We start from the raw sequence: 26,075 nt of genomic DNA, 5'->3' as shown, positions 1-26,075 counted from the left end.
TGAGACAACATCTCAATAATGTTTATGGCAACAGGTGGATAGGACGTGCAGGTCCTATTTCGTGGCCTTCAAGATCCCCTGATTTCAATCCCGTTGATTACCATATTTGGGAACGATTGAAGCAACTAGTTTACGCAGTGAATATTAATAACCGACAACAATTAATTGATAGAATTATACATTGTTGTAATACTATTAGAAACGATCCCCAGAGTATCCGTAATTCAATACGTCAATTAACAATTCGGCAACAAAAATGTGTACAGGCTGCAGGGTTCCATTTCGAAAATCTATTTTGAATTATTTTTATTTTGGTACCATTATTGTATCTTTTCCAGTTCTAATTTATGGGTTTATCATAACTATGTACATATTTTTAGTTTTTTTTTAAATTGTTCTTCGTTATTGTTAGTAGTTACTGTTTTTTGTTGTGCAGTGACTCAGTTTATCATTTCAATTAAAATGTTTGAAATTTATAACATTTGTTTAAATTAATTACCTTATAATTTGATACTTCATTATGGTTGTTCTATTTTTGGTAAGATTTGATCGTTCACTAAAAATTTAATAAAAGTGCGACAACATTGTCGCATATGTCGTTTTCATTGGCTATTTATGTAGTTTGAAAATCACTTATTGCATTTTTAAAAAAATATATACAGGGTGTAATATTTAATACGAATCCCTAAATTAATTTTTCCAAAGCCAGTTCTGGAATTTTTTAGTTTAGCTAATACCGGTCGAATGCTTGATAGTAGTGTACTGTATCATGCAAAAATTAAAAAAATCAAATGAGCCGTATAAACACTACAGTAAAATGAAATAAATGGTCAATTACACAAATCACCCTGTTAATTAATAAAGAAGAGGAGTGGACATTTTTTAGTGGCCACATGATATGCTCCCTGAGGGACTCTACATATGGTAGAAGTATGTAAATTTCCTCATGAGTCACACTGTATATTAAAAATTGGAATGTGAAGCCACCATTCTACGAAAGAGTTAGACAAACTCTCATGGCTTTACAAATTCCAATACCAAATACCTATTCCAACTTCATAAGAATTCCTCTTTGGACAATAAGCATTCCTCAATCCGATGTATCCTTAAATATCTTTAGAAAGAACGATACTCCGTAGTCCTTAATACAAAATACCTTCATCAAAAACAAAATTTTCTAACTTCTATCACGTATACGAATATATCACGTATACGTGAAAACGACAATAACCACTGCAACTCGAGAAAATCTTCTAAGACGACCAACAGTTAAAAATGACTGGATGACACAAGACATCTTAGATCTAATGGACGTTCGGAGGCAGTATAAATCCATAAACATAGAAAAATACAATGAAATACATAAAGAAATCCGAAAAAGAATTAAAGTAGCAAAAGACCGATGGCTACAAGAATCTTGTTTAGAAATTGAGAAACTGGAGCAACAACACGACAGCTTCCATTTGCATAAAAACTAAGAGAATTAACAGGCAAAAGCAGAACTTATGGGCAAAATATATTACAAGACTCTGGTGGTAGAATTTTAAGTGATAAAAAAGAGCGCTGTACCGAATGGGAAAATTACATAATAGAATTATTTAACGATGACCAAAGAATCTACCAAGAAATAACATCTAACCGAGATACAGGCCCACCGATTCTAATCTCAGAAGTTCAGAAGGCTATCGACCAAGCGAAACGAAGGAAGGCTTCTGGTCCTGACGAAATACTTGCAGAATTGTTAAAACTATTAGATAATGAGAGTGTTGCGATTATCACAATCCTTCTTTAATAAGATATACAGCAGCGGCAAATTACCAGACAACTGGTTAGAATCGATATTTATAACTATTCCCAAGAAAAAGAATGCCAGACAGCGTAGCGACTATCGACTTATCAGTTTAATGAGTCACACGCTCAAAATTTTTATGAAAATATTGCATTGTCGCATATATAAACTTTGTGGAGGGGATAACTGGTGATGAGCAGTTTGGTTTCCGAAACGGTATGGGTACTCGAGTTTTTTTCTTGCATGCGAATACTCTTACAAAAGAGCATTGAGTTTAGGAAAAATATTTACGTATGTTTTATAGATTTCGAAAAGGCCTTTGATAGAGTACCACATACAGTATTATTTCAATGCTTAGACTCAGTTGGTCTGGACACGTATGACATTAGTTTGCTTAAAAATCTTTACTACAATCAGAGCGCTTGTGTTAAGGTGGACCAAGAGGTTTCAGCTAAAGTTTCTATTAAGCGTGGTGTCAGACAGGGATGTGTTATGTCAGCGATTCTGTTTAATGCCTACACTGAACCAGTTTTTGAAATAGCGTTAAATAATCGCCGCGAAGGTTTTAAGATCGGTGTAATAATGGCAGAGAGTCTAGAAGATCTTCAAACTCTGTTGAATGCTGTAAACAACGAATGCACTGAAAAGGGCTTAACAATCAACGCAAAAAAACAAAATGGATGGTGGTCGGAAAAATTAATATTGAAGACTCAGTACTAAGATTAGATAACAAAATCGTGGAAAGGGTGGAACACTTTAGATATCTGGGTAGCTGGATTGACTGCAGGGTTGAAAGTTGCAGGAAACTGCAGGAAATTTCGACTAGAATAGAACTCGCACGGAAAAACTTTATTAACTGGCGTTCTGTATTATGCAATAGAAGTCCACACGTCTAAGAGTATTGAAGTGCTGCGTCTGGTCCACTTTGTTCTATGGATGTGAAACCTGGACAACAAAAATAAGAAATCTTAACAAATTAGAAGCGTTTGAGTTATGGTGTTACCGTCGCATGCTCAGAATCCCGTGGACAGCACACATATCTAACGAACGCGTGCTAGAGACCGTGTACAAAGAGCGAGCATTGATCAACATCATCAAAATGAGAAATGTCCAATACTTCGGTCATATAATGAGAGGACCTGAATATCGCTTACTCCGGTTAATCATTCAGGGCAAAATCGAAGGAAAACGTTGGGTCGGAAGAAAACAACTGTCCTGGCTGCGTAACATTAGACAATGGACAGGTCGAACGGTCGAGGAACTGTTTCATCTAGCTGCCGACCAAGAATCATTTCATCAGCTTGTCAATATGACGATAGCCAACGCTTGAATACAAGCACGACACACAAAGAAGAAGATCACGTATACACAGATGCCTCTAAAACATCTACTGGAGTTGGGGCAGCTGTCGTTAATTCAAATATTACACTTGAGTATAAGCTACCATCCTTAAGCTGCATGCATTCCGGCAAGCTATATGATATCTACCTAGCTCTCACTCATATTAACACCGGTAATATATCCAAAGCTCTTATAATTACCGATTACCTCAGTTCCATTAATACCATTAATCAGCTTTACACAACACGTCCAATTGTTCTCCTAATTTTCTAATAATCTCTAATAATCTAATTTTCTCCATTGATAATTTTACTATATTTCGTAGAAGTAGAGGTACTCGTCGAGGAGGAGGAGTATGAATCTATTTAGCAAATGAAATTACCAATACTGGCCCATTATTTTCAAAACTGATACTATCAATTCCCAAAATTTCTTTAAAAACTTTATCATGAACTGAAATTTATTACAACTGATAACTGAACCTACAAGGTTTAGAGCCAACAATAATCCTTTAATTTTAGACTTATTTTTCACAAATGACGATCAATTAATTTCTACACTTGAAGTGTCATCTCCTGTGAGTCTTTCTGACCACTCGCTTATTACTACTCACATTCAATTTAGTTTAGTTAACCGCCTTGCAAAAATAATTTCGTAACGTATGCCACTACGTTAGGCCTCCAGGTACTTAACGTACTTCTTAGGAGTGATCGGTACACCCGCACAATCAAACACAATTATATCTATCTTTCTCCGGCCTGTAAGGACTACGGCTTCTGTCTTCTCATCCGCGAGACTTAAACCATGGTCATTCATCCAGTCCTGGATCAAGACATCTCTGTACCATACCCGGAACAAAAGTTTCTCCCTGTCCCCGGCTACTACCAATGCCAAGGGAGTAACGCCCTCTCCAAATTCGCAATCCATGATCCCGTCGTATGGCACGTTCCACAATACTGGGCCAAGGACGAATCTCTGGGGCACCCCAGAGATAATCCGAGACGATATTTATCAAATATGCTGGACAGTTTCTCGCCGCTAGAGAACCCAGCACAGAGGATCACTGCAATGTATTAAAAGCGTTTTGGACGTCGAAGAGAAGTAGATCCGCCCACTTATTGCAGTCTCACGTCTTCTCCAATGTCCGGAACACTCCCATCACCGCATCTACCGTACTCTTATCCTTGTAAAATCCATACTGCCTTGGGAACAATCTCTCAGACCTCTCTATGACCCCTTCGATCCTTTCATTAAACATTCTTTCATACAGTTTGCATATGCTCGAAATAAGACAAATAGGCCGATACTTTTTAGTAACTTTTTCGCTTCTTCTTCAAATTTGTGGAAAACTTTTTCTAAATGATTTTTTTGTTCTCGCTAGTATCACCACATCATCCGCGTACGCTATGCAGCTATGCACTGTTCCCTGCTATTGAAAATAGTCTTGTTTGTGGTTATATTTGATCTTCTTACGATTTGTTCTAAAACTAGGTTAAATAAATTCGTTGATAGCGGATCCCCTTGTTTTAAACCTCTATTCACTGTGAACTGTCTTAAAAAGCTTCCTTCCATGGTTACCCTATTCATCGTGTTCCTAAGCGTAATTCTTACTAGCCGTATAAGCTTTTCTGGTATTTCTAATGTTCTTACGGCCTCATACAGCATCGTTTGATTTAGGGAGTCATATGCTCGTTTAAAATCTATAAATAGCATATGTAATCCTAAGTTTTGTTCGTAGCTATTATTTTGTATTAATTTTAACATACTTATTTGATCAGTATTTGATTGTTATCATATTTTATTAATCTTTTCCTAATAATTTTTGCAGTATTTTATAGACTACTTCTAGTAGTGCTATACCTCTATAGTTTTCGCACTCCGTTTAGTCTCCTTTTTTATAGATAGGACAAATAAGAGCACTATTCCATTGTTTCGGCATTTCTTCGTTTTGCCAAATTATTAGTGTCAAGTGAAAGTTCCTTTCCTTCAATCTTTCGCCACCTTCCTTAAGAATCTCAGCTAAGATACCACTTTCTCCTGCACTTTTGTTATTTTTTAGGTATCTTATTATTTCTTTGACTTCAGTCAGAGTTGGTTCCTCGCACGTCCCTTCTTCATCTTCTTGCCAATTTTCATTTCCCCTTAAGTTCTCTTGTTGGTCTGTATTTAATCTGCGAAATATTCCGCCCATCTGTTTAATTTTTCTGTTGTTTCACCTAGAAGTAAGCCTTCTCTGTTTCAGAAATACTGTGGAGATTATTCTTTGTAGCTTCTTTGGATTTCTTAACTTCTTGGTAGAAATTCTTTACCTCTTTGTTTATGTAGGCTTCTTTTATGTTTTTCAATTGCTTTTCCAGCTGTTCTCTTTTCTTTTTTCTGCAAATTATTTTTACTTCCCTTTTTCTTGCCACATAGTTTTCGATCGCATTTCGGGTATTTTCTTTATCTCTTTGTAGTTTTTCCCTGTTTCTTCTTATCAAAACATTCCTACATTCTTCGTCGAATCAGTCTTGCCGTCTTTTTATATGCTCTCTTTCTATACACTTTTCCGCTGCTTCCGACATGGCTGTCTGTATGGTCTGCCATTCTTCATCTATATTCTGTTTGACGAAATTCTCTAGTTTATTATTTATTTCTTCCTCTAGACTGTTTACAACCTGCTTCTCTTGAAGTCGCTCTAATTGGTAATTTAATCTATCTCTAACAGGTTTTGGTATTATTGGTAGTTCTTGTTTTAGTTTTGCTATTATTAGTGTATGGTCACTGTTGGTATCTGTCCCTCTGTAACTCCTGCAATCGATTATTGCCTTATTATGTTTGCTTTCAATTAGGACATGATCTATCTGATTTTTTATTTTTCCATCGGGAGAAGTCCATGTTACCTTATGAATGTCTTTGTGATCAAACTTTGTGCTAGCTATCTTTATTTTGTTCTCTGTAGCAAATTCTATTAACTTTTTCCCGTTTTCATTTGATTCCTTATGTAAACTTCGTCCCCCTGTTATTCATGTATATTTCCTCTTTTCCGACTTTCGCATTCATGTCACCAATGATTACCTTTATATCGTATTTCTGTATATTCCCTATTAGGGTGCTTAGCTTTACGTAGAACTCTGTTTGGTTTCTAAGTCTTTATCTTCAATGGGCGCATGTACATTAGTGATACTTATATACTATACTTTCCTCTTACTCTCAAGTAACATATTCTATCTGATATTGGTCGAAAATTTACAACGACTTTGTTTACTTTCTCGACATCATGAATCCCACTCCAAAATATCTCTTGGTTCCCCCACTCTTGAACAGTGTGCTCTTTCCTATTTTTATTATTTCATTTCCCAGTTGTTTCGTTTCTTGCAGGGCAAGGATATCTATTTTATATTTTTTCATAATTTGATCTAGGTTTCTTAAAGCTTACTGCTTATAAGTACCTCTCACATTCCAAGCCCCAATTTTTTATTATATCCTTGGATGGTTGCCTTTCTTTTGTGTTTATTTTTCCGTTTTCCATGGTCGTATTCCTTTGCCCTGCCGTTTCGGTATCATATCTCCCCGGTTGTTTTTCTTCTACTAGTTTTTTGGCAATTTTTCTTTTAGTTGTTGTTTTTCTTCATCGCATATCCATTCTTTCCCCTTCACGAACAACTTCTTATAGCCCATCTGTTTTCCTTTACTTCTTTCTTTCTTTGCTATTTAACTATTTCTTTCTGTATTTCTTTTTCTGTCAGATCATTATTTATGTAGATGTAATCATTATGATACTGTTATGTTATTCTATCTATCTAATCTAATCTAATTTATTGTTTTTATTTATTATCAAAGGTTCTACTCTTATAACACTTACAAGTTTATTTAAAGTCTTTATTTGTACAATATAACTCATTTATTTTACACTAATAATTATATAATATATCTACGTGCGTTACATTTTAAGAACTCGTCGCGATGTTCAAAAACTAACTAACTGTTTTTAGCAGAGTTCCTGCTTTAAATATAAAATGCCGTTAGTTCCGGAATTCCGGCGATTCCCCATCGAAGAGCCGAGAAGGTCGCTCATACTGGTTTTATTCGACCTGCTTCTGGAAATTTCAAATCGTGGGTGACTCATCAGAATTCAGGTAAACAGGTCTTTCAACTGAGCGCCGAAATTACTAGAATAGAAAAGAATTAGTAGTTATATATTTACAGTTTTATGCGCCATGATATTTATCGTAACAATACTTCAACTTACTTTTCCTATTTACTATCTTAATTTTATCCGTGAAAGTTTCTGTTTCTATGGCATAGACTGTTTCTCCTATTTTGTTGTATTCCTTAGTTTTATTTGCGCCTGTAGTTCTTGTGATATGAATGTTTCCATGCTTTCTTTTAGTTTCGTATCATCATTTGTACCTATTTTTAAACCCGATATAATCAAACTTTTCTTTTTTACTTGTTTTCTCCAGTTGTTTGTCCAGCTGTCTTGTAAGTGTGTTTGTCGTTTTTTAATTTTCTGTTTTCCTCCTTTATCTCTTGTAGTTGTTTATTATTTTCCATTTGTTCCTTTCTGGTTTACTTTATTTCATTCATCAGTTCTTCATTTTTTTCCATAAGTTGTTGCATCGTTTTAATCATGACATCCCTTTTCTCTTCCTTTCTCTCCGTGTCACTTTTAGAAGGTGTACATTTTGTCATTTTACTTCTTCTAAAATATTCATTCTGGTCTCTTCTCTTGCGTTTCGTTTCTTCATCTGTATCTATTTCGCTTCCTGTTCCTTTGTTAGTTCTATTCATTTTCCTATATTAATTAAACTTTTTTATTACAATAACAATTATTATTTATTATTTTAATTTAATTCTAATCTTAACTTTATTCTAATTTATTTTAAGGCCGGATCTGGATCTTTGTAATAAAATTATGTGGCTTTTATTTTGATATTTAATTGAACTTTGATCAAATAAAAGGCAGATATCGAGCACAATTTTATTAATTAAATCTGGCCCAAGTACTTTCGCTTCGAAATATTATTGATAGACCAAAATTGATGAAATGCCCCTGAAGATGCTCTAGAAAGCGTAAGTACTTGGGCAAGATTTAATTAATAAAACTGTGCTCGATATCTGCCTTTTATTTGATCAAAGTTCATTTATTCGAGCATTCTAATTACTTTCACTAATTACTTTCTTATCTGCCAAAAAACTATAAAAAACGCGTAGCAATGCCTAAGCGGGTCGACAACTCGGACTTAAAACATTTAGCCCAGTCTGGTTAAAAAAAAAAAGGTGGAAAAATGTTTCGCAGATATCTGAAGCTTTTAAGACATAGGTGGGGGATACTAGATGATGAATAGATGAAAAGATACTCCTAGTTTTACCTTGCGTTTTTTTTAAGCAATAATTTATGGTCACAATTTGATTTTTTGGCTATAAATTTTTTTCCTTATATTTTAAATAAACAATATTTATGTCATTTTTTTATGTCAAGAATATCTTTATTTTCCCCTTTTTTAATTAAAATTAATAAATAATATACAGAGATATTTGCAAAAAAGCAGTTTTTTTGCACTAATTTATAAATTTTATTAATTTTTTTATTAACAAAATAAAATGGTACTAATACATTTAAACATCAAGGAATTACCATCTTTTAGATTTGTGCGAAATTTCCCCCCGATCAGTCAAATATTTTATAAGTTATTTAATTTGTTTATCCTCGAGGCTAATTATTTAAACTATTGAGCTTGCCCTATGCATGATGCTAGACACATTCAGCAAATTTCATAGGATTCTTTAAGACTTAAACTATCTCAGAAGTTAAATGCATATTCAGTTTTCATCGAAATTATTTACAAAATAAACGTTTGAAAAAGGGGTATGTTTTTTACTTATAAACAATTGTAATAACTTCTATATTTTTCAAGCTACAGACTTGTACGTACAACCATTGGATAGCTGGTAAAAAAGCTCACATTAAAAAATAAAAAACCTTCTATGACCAATAGGAACGAAGTTAGTGACTATTTATAAAAAATCATATCTCCATTATTTATAAACATTAAGAAGTAAAATTTGCACAAATTTTGAATGAAAATCTAAACTTTATATTGAAACTTATAGCTATAAAATTTATCTAATTTTTCGAAACGACGGTACTTTCGAAAGATCGACATAGGAAAGTGGAGAGGATATCTGTTTCAGCTCCGTTTTTTTTTTTCGTCATCGGAACTTCAAATTGCAACACGTAGGAAAAATTTACATTATCTCGGCTTCCTTTGTAGCTGCAAGCCTCTTTTTTTATTCTGGGGTAGCTCGTCGAAATATGAATAACTACATAGTTTTCACTGGCCGGAAAATATGGGAAAACTCGGAAAAATTGAGTCCATTTGAAATTCACCCTAAATACTTACTTTTTTTTTTAATTTGCTCGAATAGTCTGTCGCAGTATTAATAATGATGACGTAATTTTCACCTTCCATAAATCTCGGAAAATCCCGGAAAATCAACATATGTTTTTTCATTTTATATCAATGATGTAATAATACTTATATATTTTATAAATTAAATTTCAGGTAATTTTTTACACATTATATTATTATATTCCTTATATTAATTATAATTGTTTGTATTTTTATAATTAACAATATTGATTTTTATTCTATTTTTCTTACAAATATGATATACAATATTAATCTAATCTGCCTTACTGATTTGATAAAATAAGTCGATTTTTTCATCACTTGCCTTATTAAATTTTGCAATGTTTATTGAACTTTACTTTTTTTATTTTCTTTACATACATTGGTTTAAAAGTTAAAATTTGGTTTATTTATTCGACTTCACTGTCAGGTCTGAACCTTTTTGTGGCAGGTTGTTTGTCTTCACTTATTAAGTCAGTCTTTCCATACATTAACGTAATAATGGGCGATCTTAATGCCAAGGTGGGTCAAGCTAAGGTAGGAGAACAAGTAGGAAAATATGGGCTTGGAAACAGAAATGACAGAGGAGATCGATTGATTCAATTTTGCCAAAGTGAAGACTTCGTAATAACAAATACCTTTTTCAAATTACCTCCTCGACGGTTATATACCTGGACATCTCCACAACATACCAAAGAAAAAATAGTGAGAAATCAAATAGACTACATTATGATAGCAAGGAGGTATCATAATGCTGTTAAATGTACTAAGGCGTACCCAGGAGCTGATATAGGCTCAGATCATAACCCGGTAGTTACTGTGATAGAGGCGAGACCAAAAAAGATTAGAAGACCACACAGAAAGGCACTAGATTTAAATAAACTTAGAAACAAAAATATACGACAAGAAACAGGAGAAGAAATAAATGAAAACCTCCGTTTAGTGTAGCAACAAATTAACGATACAAACAGCGTTAATCAAAAATTATAGTACATAAATACAGCTATACAAACCGCAGGAAAGAAACATCTTACAAAAACAACAACAAAGAATAAGGGGTGGATGACACAAGATATACTAGACTTGATGGAACAAAGAAGAAAGATGAAGAATTACCCAGACAAATACAAAGAAATAAATAAACACACAAAAAAAGAATAAAAGAAGCCAAAGAGGAGTGGATTAAAGAACAATGTGAAGAAATGGAAACCTATGAGAAAAAGTACGATGCGTTCAATATGCACAAAAAAGTAAGCAGGAAGTGCCAAATAGGTAAACTTAAAGGCAAAGATAGAAATCTTATTGTAGATCTAGAGAATAAAATAAAAAGATGGACAGAATACCTGAATGAATTATTTGAAGACGATAGAAACAACTTAACTCAGATAATCAATGCAACTGGGCCAGACATATTGAAAGAAGAAGTGGAATACGCAATAAGAAACGCTAAAAATGGAAAAGCAAATGGACCTGATGAAATTCCTACAGAACTGTTGAAGCTTTTAAATGATAAATCCGTAACCATAATATTAAATTTTGCAGCGAGGAGCTAAAACAGTTTCCCCTCCACTTTCCTATGTCGATCTTTCGAAAGTAACTTCGTTTCGAAAGGTTTTAAGTTTCGAAAAATTTGATGAATTTTATAGCTATAAAATTCAATATAAAGTTTAGATTTTCATTCAAAATTTGTGCAAATTTTACTTCTTAATGTTTATAAACAATGGAGATATAATTAACAAAAAAATTGTCGCTAACTTCGTTCCTATTGTTCATACTGTGGCGCACCCAGGGGAGGTTTTGGGGGTTAAAACCCCCCCAGGGCATATAAAGTAAACAATATATAAAGAATAGTAGAAAAATGTAACTTGTCTTTCACACACAATACAAAAAATCCAAAACGCTGATTGAATAATTAAATTACCACTTTAAATATGTAGAACACAATAATTATTGTATAAATACGCAATAATTAATAATATTTTTCATTATATTTAGATATAGATACCTAATATTAGGATTATAAAAAATTAGACAGAACGAGTCTGTTGCGAGTAACATGCGCCTACAGGACTGTATCTGCGGCGGCCTTGTGGACTATCACGGGTTGTGTTCCTCTGCATGTGTTAGAGCAGTAGAAAAGAAAAGAGACATCTCTATCGGAGAAGAAAGCATTTGACAACAGCTATAAAAAAAAAAAGAAAGGGAAAGATCAATGGAAAAATGGCAAGAAAAGTGGAACAACAAGGAAGATGTTGCTCAGTGGACAAAGATGCTGATCCCGAGCCTAAGGGACTGGGTAGATTGTCTGTTTTAGGGCGTATCTTCATAGGTTCAGAAAGACAGATGCAGATAAATGCCTATACTGCGAATATTCCGACACTGTTACTCACACAATGCTGGAGTGTAATAGATGTACAGTGGAGAGAAACAGAATGTATAAAGAAATAGGTATGAACCCTGTGACTGTAAGAGATGATCGTAAAGATGACAGGAAATACGGAGGGATGGAATAGTGTTCACAATTACATCCAAGCAGTCATTAAAAAGAAAGAAGAAGAAGAGAAATACCAACCGGGCTAATGACAGAGATAAGATCTAATTACTATTTTAATGGGAATAAGTCGCAGTTGAAGGTTAAAATAAGTTTATTGACGTTTGAATTTTTGATCTTTGATCTTGCACTGATAACTTGTTTATACTCCAACAATTAATATAAAAAAGAATAGCGGTTGGTACAGAAGTACATCTAGCCTTCATCGACCTAGAAAAGGCGTATAATACAGTTCCAAGACTTAAATTGTGGCAAGCTTAACAACAACTCGACATTAGTCCATACCTTTTAGGAATAATCACAGAAGTATACAGGGATAACACTACTTACCTAAAAATCGGATATAGACTATCAGAGCCAATAAAAGAAACTAAAGGACTAAAACAAGGATGCAGTATGTCACCCTTACTGTTTAATTTATATATTGAGGCAGCCCTCCAAAATTGGAAAAACCACTGCCAGGGAATGGGAATCCCCATAGGAAATGACGTACTGTTCTCCCTAAACTTTGCGTATGACCAAGTCATCCTAGCTCAAGATTCTTATGATCTAGAATTTATGATAAAGTGTCTATAGAGAGAATATTTAAAATGGGGGTTACAAGTCAGCATGAAGAAAACAGAATATTTACTTAATTATCAGTTCAGATGCAAGGTTTGAAGTGTTGATAGACGAGGACGTGGAAATCAAACAAGTGAAAAAATTTAAATATTTAGATCCACTCATTGCTAAGAACGGCTTGGGAGAAACCGAAATTAAACACGAAGTAATCAGGGACGTAAAATTGTAGAATGTCTGAACTCCTTATGGTGGGATCACCACATTTCCAAAAGGAACAAAAAAAGAATAGGGCAAACCATGGTTGAATCAGTTCTTTGTTCTATGACTCTGAAGTATGGACAATTAATGCAGACCTGAAGAGAAGATTGTTGACAGTTGAAATGGATTATTTGAGAAGAAGTGCTAGAATATCAAGGCAGGAAAGGAAGACTAACGAATCTATAAGAAATAACATGAATGCTACAGAAACGGTCATTGACAGAATAGAAAGAAGAGGTTCAAAATGGTTTGGACATCAATTGAGAATATCTGACAAACGTTGGCCCCAAAAACTTCACAAATCGAAGCCCCCTGGAAGAAAAAAAAAAGGTAGACCTCGACGCTCTTGAAATGAAGGAATTAGAAGAGCGATGGAATCGACAGGTTTGGAGGAGGAGCATGCCTTGCACCGGGAGGATTCCCGGAGGAGAACGGGAATACGGCGATAACCGTCTTCAAAATGTATTGTATTTACAAGTTCGATTAATGTCAAACGTCAATAACCTTATTTTAACCTTCAATTTTGGCTTATTCCTATTAAAATAGTAATTACTTTAAAATGCCACAAGAAAATAGCTTCAGAACAATAGATAAGATCTAGATAAGAGAAGGGAGTGTTCCAAAAATGTCGTCAGCCTTACAGTGGCCATCCCACTTTCGGAGTACGGTACGTGCGACAGTCAACTGCGCATAAGTAAGAGAGGGTGGTTTTAGTTGGTAGGTAGGATAATAGATACCTGAATCTTTCGAACTGCTATCTTTAGTACTTTAAATTAAACTAAAACCCAAATTGTAGGGACTCAACATGGAGGTAGCATAAAAAAATTTCAAAACCCCCCCCTAAGACAAATTCTGGGTGCGCCACTGTGTTCATAAAAGGTTTATTTTTTTGTTAAATGTGAGTTTTTTTACCAGCTATTTAATGATTGTATGTACAAGTCTGTAGCTTGAAAAATATAGAAGTTATTACAATTGTTTATAAGTAAAAAACATACCCCTTTTTCAAACGTTTATTTTGTAAATAATTTCGAAGAAAACTCAATATTCATTTAACTTCTGAGATAGTCTTCTTAAGTCTTAAAGAATCCTATGAAATTTGTTAAATGTGTCTAGCATCATTCATAGGGCAAGTTCAATGGTTTAAATAATTAGTCCCAGGGATAAACAAATTGGATAACTTTTAACCTATTTGACTGATCGGGGGGAAATTTCGCACAAATTTAAAGAACGGTAATTCCTCAATGTTGAAATGTATTAATAACATTTTATTTTGTTAATAAAAAAATTAATTAAATTTATAAATTAGTGCAAAAAAACTGCTGTTTTGCAAATATCGCCGTAAATTATTTATCAATTTTAATTGAAAAAACGGGAAAATAAAGATATTCTTGATATAAAAAAATGGTATAAATATTGTTTATTTAAATTATAAGAGAAAAAACTTATAGATAAAAAATCAAATTCTGACCATAAATTATTGTTTAAAAAAAAACGCAAGGTAAAAATAGGAGTATCTTTTTATCTATTCGTCATCTAATAACCCCCACCTATGTCTTAAAAGCTTCAGATATCTGCGAAACATTTTGCCGTGAAATCGATGATTTTTGTATAACCAGACTGGGCTAATTCGCCAAAAGCAGTTTTTTAATCTTTCACACAATTATTTATTTACTCAAAACTTGTTAAAATTATTAAAATAGTTCTATCTTACTTGTCTGATGGTATTTCCTTTATTAACTACTATCACCTGTATGCACTTAACTTTTAACACTTATTTTTGAACTCTTGAATTTTCTAACTTGTAACTGCCCAATTATTTGAAGTTTATTACTAAGCGAAAGTCAACGAACCTACTGTTGTCACTTGCAGGACCGTTGAAAGATAGAAGATATTATAATATAAACGAGACTTAACTTTCATACTTTATTTTAATTTTGACATATATCCATACCTAATTATTTATCATAATTTCTGTCGTATGCTTTTAATCCTCACAGTTCTTCAGTACAGAACTACATCATCATAGCTTGGAATGAGTCCTGAGATTAAATTGGTTAAATCCTGTCCACCTAAACATCCCGCCAGATTAGGAATTCTTTTATACAAAGCCGAAACTACCTTTTTTATTGAATTAGTAAAGATATTACGAGGTACAACTGCAGGTCCATCATAATCATCAAAATCATAGTCTTCATCATAGACTGGAAGAACACTTCCAATAATTCCTAATATGTCAACGTTTTGGCCTACACATTTAGCTAAACCAGGAATTTTTCTTTTCAATTTTGGGAGTACTCCTTTAACCAACCTTTTGATTGAACCAAAGAGACGAGGTGCAATGAATCGGGGTACAGCGACTTGGTCATCATCAAAATCATTATCATAGTAAAAGGCATGTGTGATCGACAGACTTAGTATTGTGAGGATTGCCTGCAAAAAAAATTTAAAAATATTAGTTGCATGCTTATAATTACACTTATAATGCAAATACTTATTAAAGCAAATATGGAGCGGGCTCCTTTTATGTCCAAAATCAAAGAAAAATAACATTATAAAACTAATAACAATTATAAAGTTACAATTAAGTACATACGCCAAACAAAAATTGTAAAACAATATGAAATATAGTCATATAATATGCGATATAGTCATGGAATATGCGATAGTTGGCATTCTCGATGCACTTTTGACGTGAAGGATAAAGGTGGACTACTCCAGAATATTCTACTATATAATAACTTGTATATATATATATATATATATATATATATATTTCTTTCTCCCCTTCCTTTTACCCTAACAGGGTGTCGGATTTGGGCTAGCTATTTTAATTTCCATTTACCCACCTCTTCCATTCTTTTCTGTTTCCTGCCATTATTTTCAATTCCTCGAGTGATTTTTGTTTAAGTTTTCCCGCCTCTACTACTTGCTGTATCCATTTTTTTCTTGGTCTGCCTCTTTTTCTTTTTCCGATGTTTTTTGCTTCATAAATTTTTCTTGTTATTCTATTGGATTGCATCCTCATCAGATGCCCATACCAGTTCATTTGTCTCTTTGCTATTTTGTTCATTATCGGTTCCTGGTTGGCCATTCTCCTAATAGTCTCGTTGCTTAATCTATCCCATTTTGTCTTTCCAACTATCCTTCTTAGATGTCTCATCTCCATTGCGTTTATCCTGCTCTTATGTTTTTCCAGAATTGTCCAGTTTTCACTTGCATAGAGCACATTCGGTATCACTATTGTGTTATATATTTTTATTCTTGTTTCTCGTGCAAGTTCTCTTTTTCCCATTATTGGGGCTAACGCATAATATAACTTGTTTGATTTCTTTGCTCTATTTGTTATTTCCCAGTCTATTTTTCCATCATTAGTTATTATACTTCCCAGGTATTCGTAAGTTGTTACTATTTCCAATTCTGAGTTTTTACATTTTATCTTTATTTGATTATCTTCATTATCTCCTTTGCCGCTGATTATCATTATATTACTTTTTTCCTCGTTTATCTCCATTTTAAGTTCTTCTATTTGTTCTACCCATATATCCATTAGTTTCTGCATTTTATTCTCGTAATCTGCTATTAGTACTATGTCGTCTGCATACATTAAGGACTCTATTGTTACCGGTTGTAATCTGCGGTAACCTATTATTGTCTGTAGTTGATTAGTTCTGACTCTAGTGTTTCTTATTAATTCGTTCATTACTATTATGAATAGCAAAGGGCTGAGACTATCTCCTTGTTTAATACCTCTCTTCCAATTAAATGCTTCCGATCTTTCCCCTGTTATTTGTACCCTTCCTTTTACCTCTTTGTAAGTACTTTCTATAATTTTTATCAATGCATTAGGTACGTTAATTTTCCTCAAGCATTTCCCTATAATATGTCTTTCTATCGTGTCAAATGCTGCTCTTAGGTCTATGAATGCTAATACTAGTTTTTATATATATATATATATATATATATATATATATATATATATATATATATATATATATATATATATAAGTAACGAGAATATTAAGTTTAAAGTTGATAAGATATTTTTGTGCTGTAAATTATAAAACTTATAAATAAATACATTTATATAAATTAGAACAGCTCGTTTTATTGAAAAATAGTACAGTGGTGTCAGAAGTGGAATTTAAAACTAAATTCAGCAGTGACTTTTGAAAAAGACTTTTGAACTTTTGAAAAGTATAGTTCGTCGGGAACATCCGCGTAGTTCGGTAGCGATCTTTGTAAAACAGAACATTTGTAAAGTAAGTGTGTGCCTGACCAAAGATGCTGCTAGTAGAACTTTAGCAGCTAGAAGAACGTAATGAAGACTGCAGTGGGTCCAAGAAGATACTCCAAGAACGACTGAAGACTGTTCTCAACAATAATGGACACGACCCAGAGACATTCCAGGTTCAATCAGCAGAAGAAGCTGTTTTAACGAAAATAATTGATGGAAAATGTGAAAATGTCTGGCAAATGATTGAATAAAGTTCTAAAAAGAATGATGAGAATGTTTCTAAAAGATTTGATGAAACATTTCAAATTATTAATGATAAATTTGGAAATGTTTCTCAAATGATCAAAGAAACTTAAAGAAAAAATGATGATAGATTCGAGAACGTTTCCAAAAGATTCGATGAAACGTCTCAAATTCAGTCTCATTAAAGAAGTATGTAGTCAGAACAATGAAAAATTTGAAGAAGTTTCTAGAACATTCGATAAGGTAGAAAAGAAGATCAAACAATTAGAGACAATGATAACTAAGACAAAAGTGCTACCACCAGTTACTGCAGTAGTTTTAGATCCGGTAGTGAAAGAAGAATCACCTAGAGACGAAACTACATCATATGAGATTAAAATTGCCACCTTTTGATGGAACGTCTTCTTGGTCCATATACCTTAGGCAATTTGAAGCTATTGCGACAGCCAATGATTGGACAGAACAACAAAAGGCTGTTTCCTTGACTGCTGCTTTACGAGGTGATGCTGCGGATATCCTAAGATAAATTCCTAAGGGTGAAGAAAAATGTTACCAGACCCTGTTCACGCGACTAGACAAACGTTACGGAGATGCCAATCTACAACAAGTCTACAAGGTACAAATAAGAAGTAGAATTCAACGAGCAAGTGAAAATTTGCAAGAATTTAAAGCAGATGTGGCTCGTATAGCGCGGTTGGCTTATCCGGAGGTACCAGACAACATCTTGGAAGAAATTGCTGTAGATACCTTCATCAATGGGTTGAGAGACAGTGAACTACAGAAAGCTTTATGATAAGACTGAAAGTTTTAGATGAAGTGCTCGCCATTGCCTTGGAACACGAAACAGCTAGTCGAGCTTCACGGAGCTATCGAGTACGAACCTCTGAAGAGAGCGACGAACAAAACGATAAACGTCTGAAGGAAATCATACGGAAAGTAGTTCGTAACACGATGCCGAAGAGACGTGAAACCAGATGTTGGAATGGTGGCGACGTAGGTCACATTCGTCGTAAATTGAAAGAAAATAATACAACAGTTAGAAAGCTAGAACAGATTGAACACCGGGCTGGAAAAGTCGTTCAAATGCTAATGCTCGGTTAAGACGGCCATGTAGTGCAAATTGTAATAACTGTCTTAAATTAGGAGAACTACTTTGCCCCGTGAGATGGCAGCCTCAACAGCTACAAGATGTCCAAGCAGATGATCCATGTATAAAAAGAGTATTAGATTGGATACATCGAAGTGAGAGACCTACTTGACAAGACATTAGTGCATGTAGTCCAGAAATCAAGTCTTACTGGAGCCAACGGAATTACCTAGTGCTAAAAGATGATCTTCTGTATAGAACCTTACGCTTACTGACAAGTCGAATCATTTCTTATTTTTCTTTCTTTTGTCTTCTTCTTTTTTTTAGCTAATCTGTTTTTCGTCTTATGTTACCTTCTTCTATTCACTAATTGAAGTCCACTGCTTGACAGGGGAACCCAATATTTTATACACTGCTACATATAAGCTTTCGTTCTTTCGTCTAGTGCTCGCCACAGATTTTTTGCCCAGTACTCTACATAGGTCTACGATTCTTTCCTCCAGTGCTGTACATAGGTCTACGATTATTTCCTCCAAATGACCTCCTTCAAATCCGCCAGTCCCGCGTCGATCTTCTACAGGTTCTTACGTCTAGCGAATTTTGCGCGTCCGCTGCCACTTCAACCTCCCATCTTTTCCGTGGTCTTCCTTTTGGTCTTGCGCCCTGCAATTGACTATTTGGGGCTCTTTTCTGCAATATTTTGGTTTCTATTCTCACTATATACCAGTCCATCAAAGTTTCTGAAGTTTAACGAATTCTGAGATTGGTGTCTCTTTGAACAGTTGGTAGAGTTCATGGTTGTACCTGGATCTCCATACTCCGGTTTCGTTACTATTCCTACCCTCCTACTTCGATACCAAATCAAGAAGCTGCTACCGTTGCAGAGGTACTTGTTAAAGAATCTTTTAGCCGATTTTTTGTTCCCTTGGAGATCCACTCCGACCAAGGGCGAAACTTCGAGTCAAACCTTTTCCAAAACGTTTGTAAATTGATTGGTGTCAATACAATACTTGGTTTGTCAATCTTACTCTTAATTAATGTTATAGCTGCTCACTCAATTTGTTATTATTTAGTGTCATTTATTGCGTTTTAGTTGTTTATTGCTTGCTTTATGTTGTTTTAGCGTTTTAATAAAAATAACGTACTGGGGACTGATAATGGGGCAAATATTGTAAGCCTTGAAACTAGTAGCCCAAAATTTACCAACTTTATTAAATAAAAACTAATTAAGATTGTGAGTATTGACTCATTTCCCGTATACTAGTATTATTGATAGTGCAATAATGAACACCTTTTTCCAGTTACCACCTCGAAGACTCTACACCTAGAAATCTCCAGCTGACTGTCCAAAAAAATGATTAGAGACCAGATTGACTACATCATCATCAACAAACGATTTCAGAATTCCGTAAAATCCGCAAGAACATATATGGGAGCAGATGTTCCATCAGACCATAATCTTTTACTAGGACGTTTCAAACTCCAACGTATGAATAAAGATCTGGAAATTATGCGTATCATGAAAATCAGAAAGATGACATACTTAGGGCATGTGATGCTCAATGGAAGTATCAACTATTTCAACTAATTTTACAAGGTAAGATAGAAGGCAAAAGATCTCAGGGGTGCAGAAGGACATCGTGGTTGAAGAACATCAGACAGTAGGCAGGAATGACTACCATACATTTATTTAGAGAAGCTGTCAACAAAGTTGTATGGACCAACGTGATTGCCAACATCCACAGAGGATAGGCACCAAAAGAAGAAGAAGAAATATTATGGACTCAAATTGGCAATATTTTCATCATTTATCCAAAAATAATATTTTTTACTTGTGTTTTTAAACCTTGAAAATTGTAATTTTGCGATTTTTACAGTATTAAATTGCTTATAACTCAAAAACGATTAAGTTTACAGAAAAATTACAAGAAACCTTGTAGAATCCCCAAGAATGATCCAAATAATTCAAAAAAAAATTGTTCGCACCAAAAAAATTGATTGTTACAATTTATTTAAAAAAAAATGACCAACTTTTCGCCTGGGCAACCTCTAGTTTGGGGTTTTTCATAAAAATTATTATGCAAAAAAATCTCATGGAAATATTTTTCCGAACGAACCCGAGCGCTTTTCGCCTTGTCTATCTATATTTTTTTACACTACTTGCCGAAATATATTAATTAACAAAAATATTATTATAGTGTTTAATCAATAAAATATATAATTTAATATTTTAAGGCTAAAAATTAAATAACGCCTATACTGAATAGTATTTAATAAAAATAAAAAATTGTAGGTATAGGACGAGATCTTGATTTGATAAAATAAAATTTTTGGCTTTGGACAATTTATAAAATAAATTGTATTTATCTCTCTTACATACTCCATAACCACTTCGACCGCTTCGTTGTTCCTTTTCGTATAACTTTCGTAATAATAATCGATTAAAAAAATATTGAGGCACTTTATTCTTTATTTTCATATTTTTTCAATAACTGTACTTTCTTTAGTATTTTTTTTTATCTTAATTATATATTCACGGGCACTTTAAGATGCCCGTTTAAAAAATAACTTCGGAAAAATTGGTTGATACTGACGCATGCGCATAAAAAAATAAGATGAAAAGGCCTGTAGGTGATATAATTTTTTTTTTATTTTTAAGGCATATAAAAAATGAGAACGTGTTGTATATGCCTTAAAATCTGGAGTAAATATTTTAAATATATGATATATGATTTTGTTATATAAAATATTCTTACCAAAACCAAGTAGACGCGCATCTTAAGGTTTGATCTGTATCAGAACCAGAAAATAAACTGAACTATTGTATTTTCTCCTAGTTTTTATATGATTTTCCTATGTTTACAAATTTTTTATACTTCAATTTTTATTAAAAACTTACTCCCGATAAATTTATGTTTATAAATTTTTAATTATTCCCTTCCCACTCGTAATAAAAAATTAGATTAAACAAACTGTTATGTCATTTCAAATAAAAACTTTTATTTTAATAATAGAATTGGAAATAAATAAAAATAACCACGGTGGTATAATGAGAGTGATAAAATCTTGTTTACTTTTTAAACAGTGGGTTTCACAATTAGGTGTTAGAATCGAGGAAAGTGGCCTCTACTTTTTTAAAAACATTATTAAAAATACCCTAATTAATTTTAGGCACTATTTTTAAATTTTAGTTTTTCTTGGACACTTTTTAAGCGCTTAATAAAAAGATAAGCCTTAAAAAAAATACAAATAGGCAGTATTTAAAAAAAGGTTTTCTACCCCATATTAGAGGCATAGGATATCCTAATAGGGGGTACCATTTACAATGTAAAATTATAAAATAAATTCCATTATTTTGGGTTTTTTATTAAAACTATTTATTTATGAAAATGACATTGGGAAGCAATGTACAGAGGTATGGAATTTTATACAATCAGTAAAAAATACAGGAAAAGACAAAGCACACATACACACCATAAAACCAAGACAATGGAAAGATCACTATGAAAGCTTGCTGACAGAGACAAGACAAGAATACCTAGCGAACTCCCCAACACAGTCAGTACATATACAAGGAGAGGAAGAGAGGGTAGACATCGAAACAGTAAGGAAGGCTGTAATGACCCTAAAGAATGGTAAATCCGCTGGACCTGAGGGAATCTATGCTGAAATGCTTAAGAATGGAACTCATAAACTATTTGAAATATTAACTTATGTCAATCAGTGTCTAAATGGACACCCAGTACCAGAACAATGGAGAACGGCATACATGTCCTCAATACACAAAAAGGGGGACAAAAGGAATTGTAATAATTATAGAGGCATATCGGTAACCAGCACCCTGAGCAGACTGTATGGACGAATTTTGAGAAATATGATCGAGGAAGAATATAAGCACAATGAAGAGGAAGAACAAAGCGGGTTCCGTGCAGGAAGATCGTGCACCGATAACGTATTTTGTCTTAAACAAATAATAGAAAAAAGATCGGCTAAGAATCTAGAAACTCATATTACTTTTGTAGACCTGCAAAAAGCATATGACAACATCCCCTTAACAAAACTGTGGACAACGTTGAAAAGATCTAACATCAACCACACATTGATAAATGCTGTACAAGAACTATATAGAGACTCTAAGGCAGAGATAAAAACAGGAAAATATCTAACGGAAGAATTCCTGGTTACAAAAGGCTTGCGACAGGGATGCTGTATCTCACCAACCTTATTCAAGATATATGTTGCAGCGGCATTGGAAAGATGGAAAAGAAAGGTACATAGGATGGGTATAGAGCTTAGCAATGAATGTATATATACACTTCAGTTTGCTGATGACCAGGTAGTGCTAGCGACCGACAGGGAAGACATGCAGTACATGCTAAGAAAACTGAAGAATATAACGACTGGGGAATGAACGTCAATACAACAAAAACCAAATATCTTTGTATTGGAAACGAGTCAGATAACATAGACCTCGAAAACGGACAACATTTTTCCTGTTGTCAGAGCTATGACTACTTGGGTGTTGCCTTTGACAATACAGGAACTGATACACGGGAAATAGAAAAACGAATCACTCAAGCAAAGAAAGTCTTAGGATGTCTCAATAGTATACTGTGGAGTAAAGAGATAACGAAAGGAAGGAAATTTAATATATATGAGACCATGATTAAAACTACTCTTCTTTATGGCGCTGAAACATGGAGAATTAGTGAAAAGAACAGAAAGCGAATAGAAGCAGTAGAGATGGATGCAATGAGAAGATCTTTAGGTATTTCCAGACGAGACCGAATCAGAAATGATGTAATAAAAAAACGTATGGGAATAGAAGGAAATATAACTCAAGATATAGAGAAGAAACAATTAAGGTGGAATGGGCATGTTCAACGGATGCCAGCATTAAGACTCCCCAAAAAAGTAATAGAATGGCAACCGATAGGTCGACGGAAAAGAGGAAGACCCAGATTAGAATGGCAACACGGCGTAAACAAGTCCATGAGCGAAAGAAATTTAACAACAAACGACTGCGAAGATAGGAAGAGATGGTGTTTAGGTATCGGACAACGTCGAAAGACATTCTAAAGCGATGTATATATATTTATGAAAATGACATACAAAATACATCTAACAAAAAGGTATTTTTTCTTAAATGAATTGAAAATATAGTTATCTAAGAATAACACACAATAAGTCTATTTATCTAGCAAAAGTCACAAATATATCGGTCTCTTTCACACTCAGAACATTCAATGTGAGCCCATTTAAAAAACCATGATCACCCATAGTTCGCCTCTGACATCTTCAGAATGTGGAGTTTCGCAAAAAATACAAACGGCATCTTCTTCAAAGTTTTCTACCAGGTCATCTACATCTCAATCTTGATACTCTACTGCAGGGACCGAATCTAAAGATGAAGAACTGCTGGATCCTCTTTTAAGTTTATTTGGTTTTTCTTTGGCCACTGACAATTGTTTGTTTGACTTTGTTTTTGAATTAATTACCTTTCTTTTAACGCCAGAAGTTGAAGGTAATTTACTTTTTTCAATATTGCTCTCTAATTCATCTTTGTATGTAGTGCTTGTTACAATGGCAGCTTTGCCACTTCTTTTACCTACTCTTTTTTAACCCTTTCAATACTGATTTCATTCGAGCTAAATAAAACTGTTTAAAATAACTTTAATGATATTCGTTGATACTTAGAGACCTAACAAAGCGATTGATTTTTTTTTACATTGTTGCGTGATTCTTAGAAATCCTTAGTATCCTTAGAAAGGACATCGGACATATATGTCCCATTAGTGTTGAATGGTGGGATAAATAAGTCCCATCAGTAAAAAAAACAAATTTATACTCAAAATAAAAAAAGTACATTTCACAATAAAAAAACATTACTTCTTATGAATGATGTGGTAAAAAACAATTTTTGCATAGAGGTACATTGCACGCTGTACAAATAGTCGTAGTTCGAGTTTCTGATTTATATTGTGAATACCTAAAGCACCTTCCCCTAGTAGGTATTTGTTATGGCAAACGGCCTCCAACGTTGATCATCTGTTTCTGTCGTTTAGATATTTTTCCAGAATGGACACTTATTCGTCTTTTTTATATTTGATTTCGATCTTCCTAATTTAATTAGCTGTTCTGCTAGTGGCACCAGAAAATTCAGTGGTGAAAATGTATTATCTTGTTGTACACTTCTTTTATGCAAATCCGTGTAAATAATCCAAGAATTTACAATACAATACGATTTTCGGTCCATATCATATATGTGCTAACGTTTTGATCGGCGAGATCTACTCCTCCCATAAAATTATTGTAAAAAATAATTGCTTCTGGATAAGTGAACTCAGCTTTTTCCCCAGTTTTCAGCTTTCTGTTGATAATTCCAACAGTTGTACTGTGACAATTGGACATCAGCATTACTTCTTTTGTATCTTTCCATTTAGTCGCTAAAATTACTACGAATAAAACTAAAAACATCACTCCTTAGCATTTTGTTATTTTCAACGTTTAACCGATTGGCCATATAGGTTACTAAACATGGAAAATTTAGGGTGTTCAGTAGGTTGAACGAACTGAATAATCTATCAAAGCATAGACACATATCTGGTGATCGTATGGTGTTAGCTAGAGTTTCAACAACTCGTTCTCCTAGGGTTCCAGTAGTTGGTGTGGATTCTTTTCCGGAGTCAATATTGAAATCATATGTATAACACGTGAAAGAATCACTTTTTATAGCCACATTTTCATACCTCTTTTTACTGGTTTTTTAGGAAGGTACTGCTTCAGGGCAGATCTTTTCATCTAAGCTGTTTCCACACATTATATTTTCCTTCTTTATGTCAGGTCGTGTTCCTGCTGCATATGTCATTATTGATCTGATGACTGTTTTGTAAATTCTGCCTTTCATTTCTTTCCCGATATTTTTATTTCTCCATATTATTTCATTCAATCAACCTGCGACTCTGCTCTATTCACTTAATCTTCCACTTCTGTTTCGAGCTTTACGTAGCTAGATAATTAAACTCCATCACTTGTTCTATTATCTGACCTTCCAGCTCCAATTACATCTTAGTAAATTTACTGTGATAACCATGCGTTCTGTCTTTTTTGCGGAAATTAACATGTTAAATTTTCTGTCTCCCTTTTTGAAGAGAGGTATTATTATGCTTGATCTCCACACTTGTGGTATTCTGTTTTATTAATGTGGTATTATTTTTTGGATTAGTTTTAATAGTTGTTTGATCAGATCTGTTCCTCCGTTCATTCGGAGTTCAGCTGGTATTCTGTCCTCTTATTTCTTCGTTTGTCTTGTCTTGTCTCTGTAACTTTTGGTGTTGGTAGTTCATTATAGTCACATTTAGCAAATAGAGATCAAAAGTAGTCTGCCATAGTTTTCTTCTGAATGTATTTGTATTTTATTAAATCGTTCATCTCTTCTTTGTCCTCTGATCATTCTCCATATTTCTTTTTATGTTCCGTAGAAGTCGTGTTCCATCTGTTTTGAGAAGCTCTACCAGTTTGACTGGTCCAGTCTATTTGTCAGATTATTCGTTTAATTTCTGATTCGTTTATAGTGGTTGTATCCCTGTTGTGATTTTTGTGTTATGTAGATATTG

The 26,075-nt window shown here is 33.7% G+C and overlaps 1 protein-coding gene and 1 long non-coding RNA gene across 2 annotated transcripts in view; one reads left to right on the top strand and one right to left on the bottom strand.

Annotated features, from left to right (window-relative positions):
- The window catches only part of LOC140450316 (uncharacterized), an 81,349-nt gene that overhangs the window by 11,072 nt on the left and 44,202 nt on the right, over positions 1-26,075 (top strand). The gene's annotated exons all lie outside the window — the stretch shown is intronic.
- Positions 14,805-21,474, bottom strand: LOC140450317 (uncharacterized). The gene is made up of 2 exons (XR_011952007.1): positions 21,216-21,474; positions 14,805-15,325 (listed from the first exon to the last, which is right to left on the bottom strand). It is a non-coding gene; the product is annotated as an uncharacterized lncRNA (long non-coding RNA).

The sequence above is a fragment of the Diabrotica undecimpunctata genome, chromosome 9 (genome assembly GCF_040954645.1).
Source record: "Diabrotica undecimpunctata isolate CICGRU chromosome 9, icDiaUnde3, whole genome shotgun sequence".
In the NCBI taxonomy this organism is placed as follows: domain Eukaryota; kingdom Metazoa; phylum Arthropoda; class Insecta; order Coleoptera; family Chrysomelidae; genus Diabrotica; species Diabrotica undecimpunctata.
The sequence above is the reverse complement of the archived record's forward strand: the minus strand, read 5'-3'. Positions and strand labels throughout refer to the sequence as shown.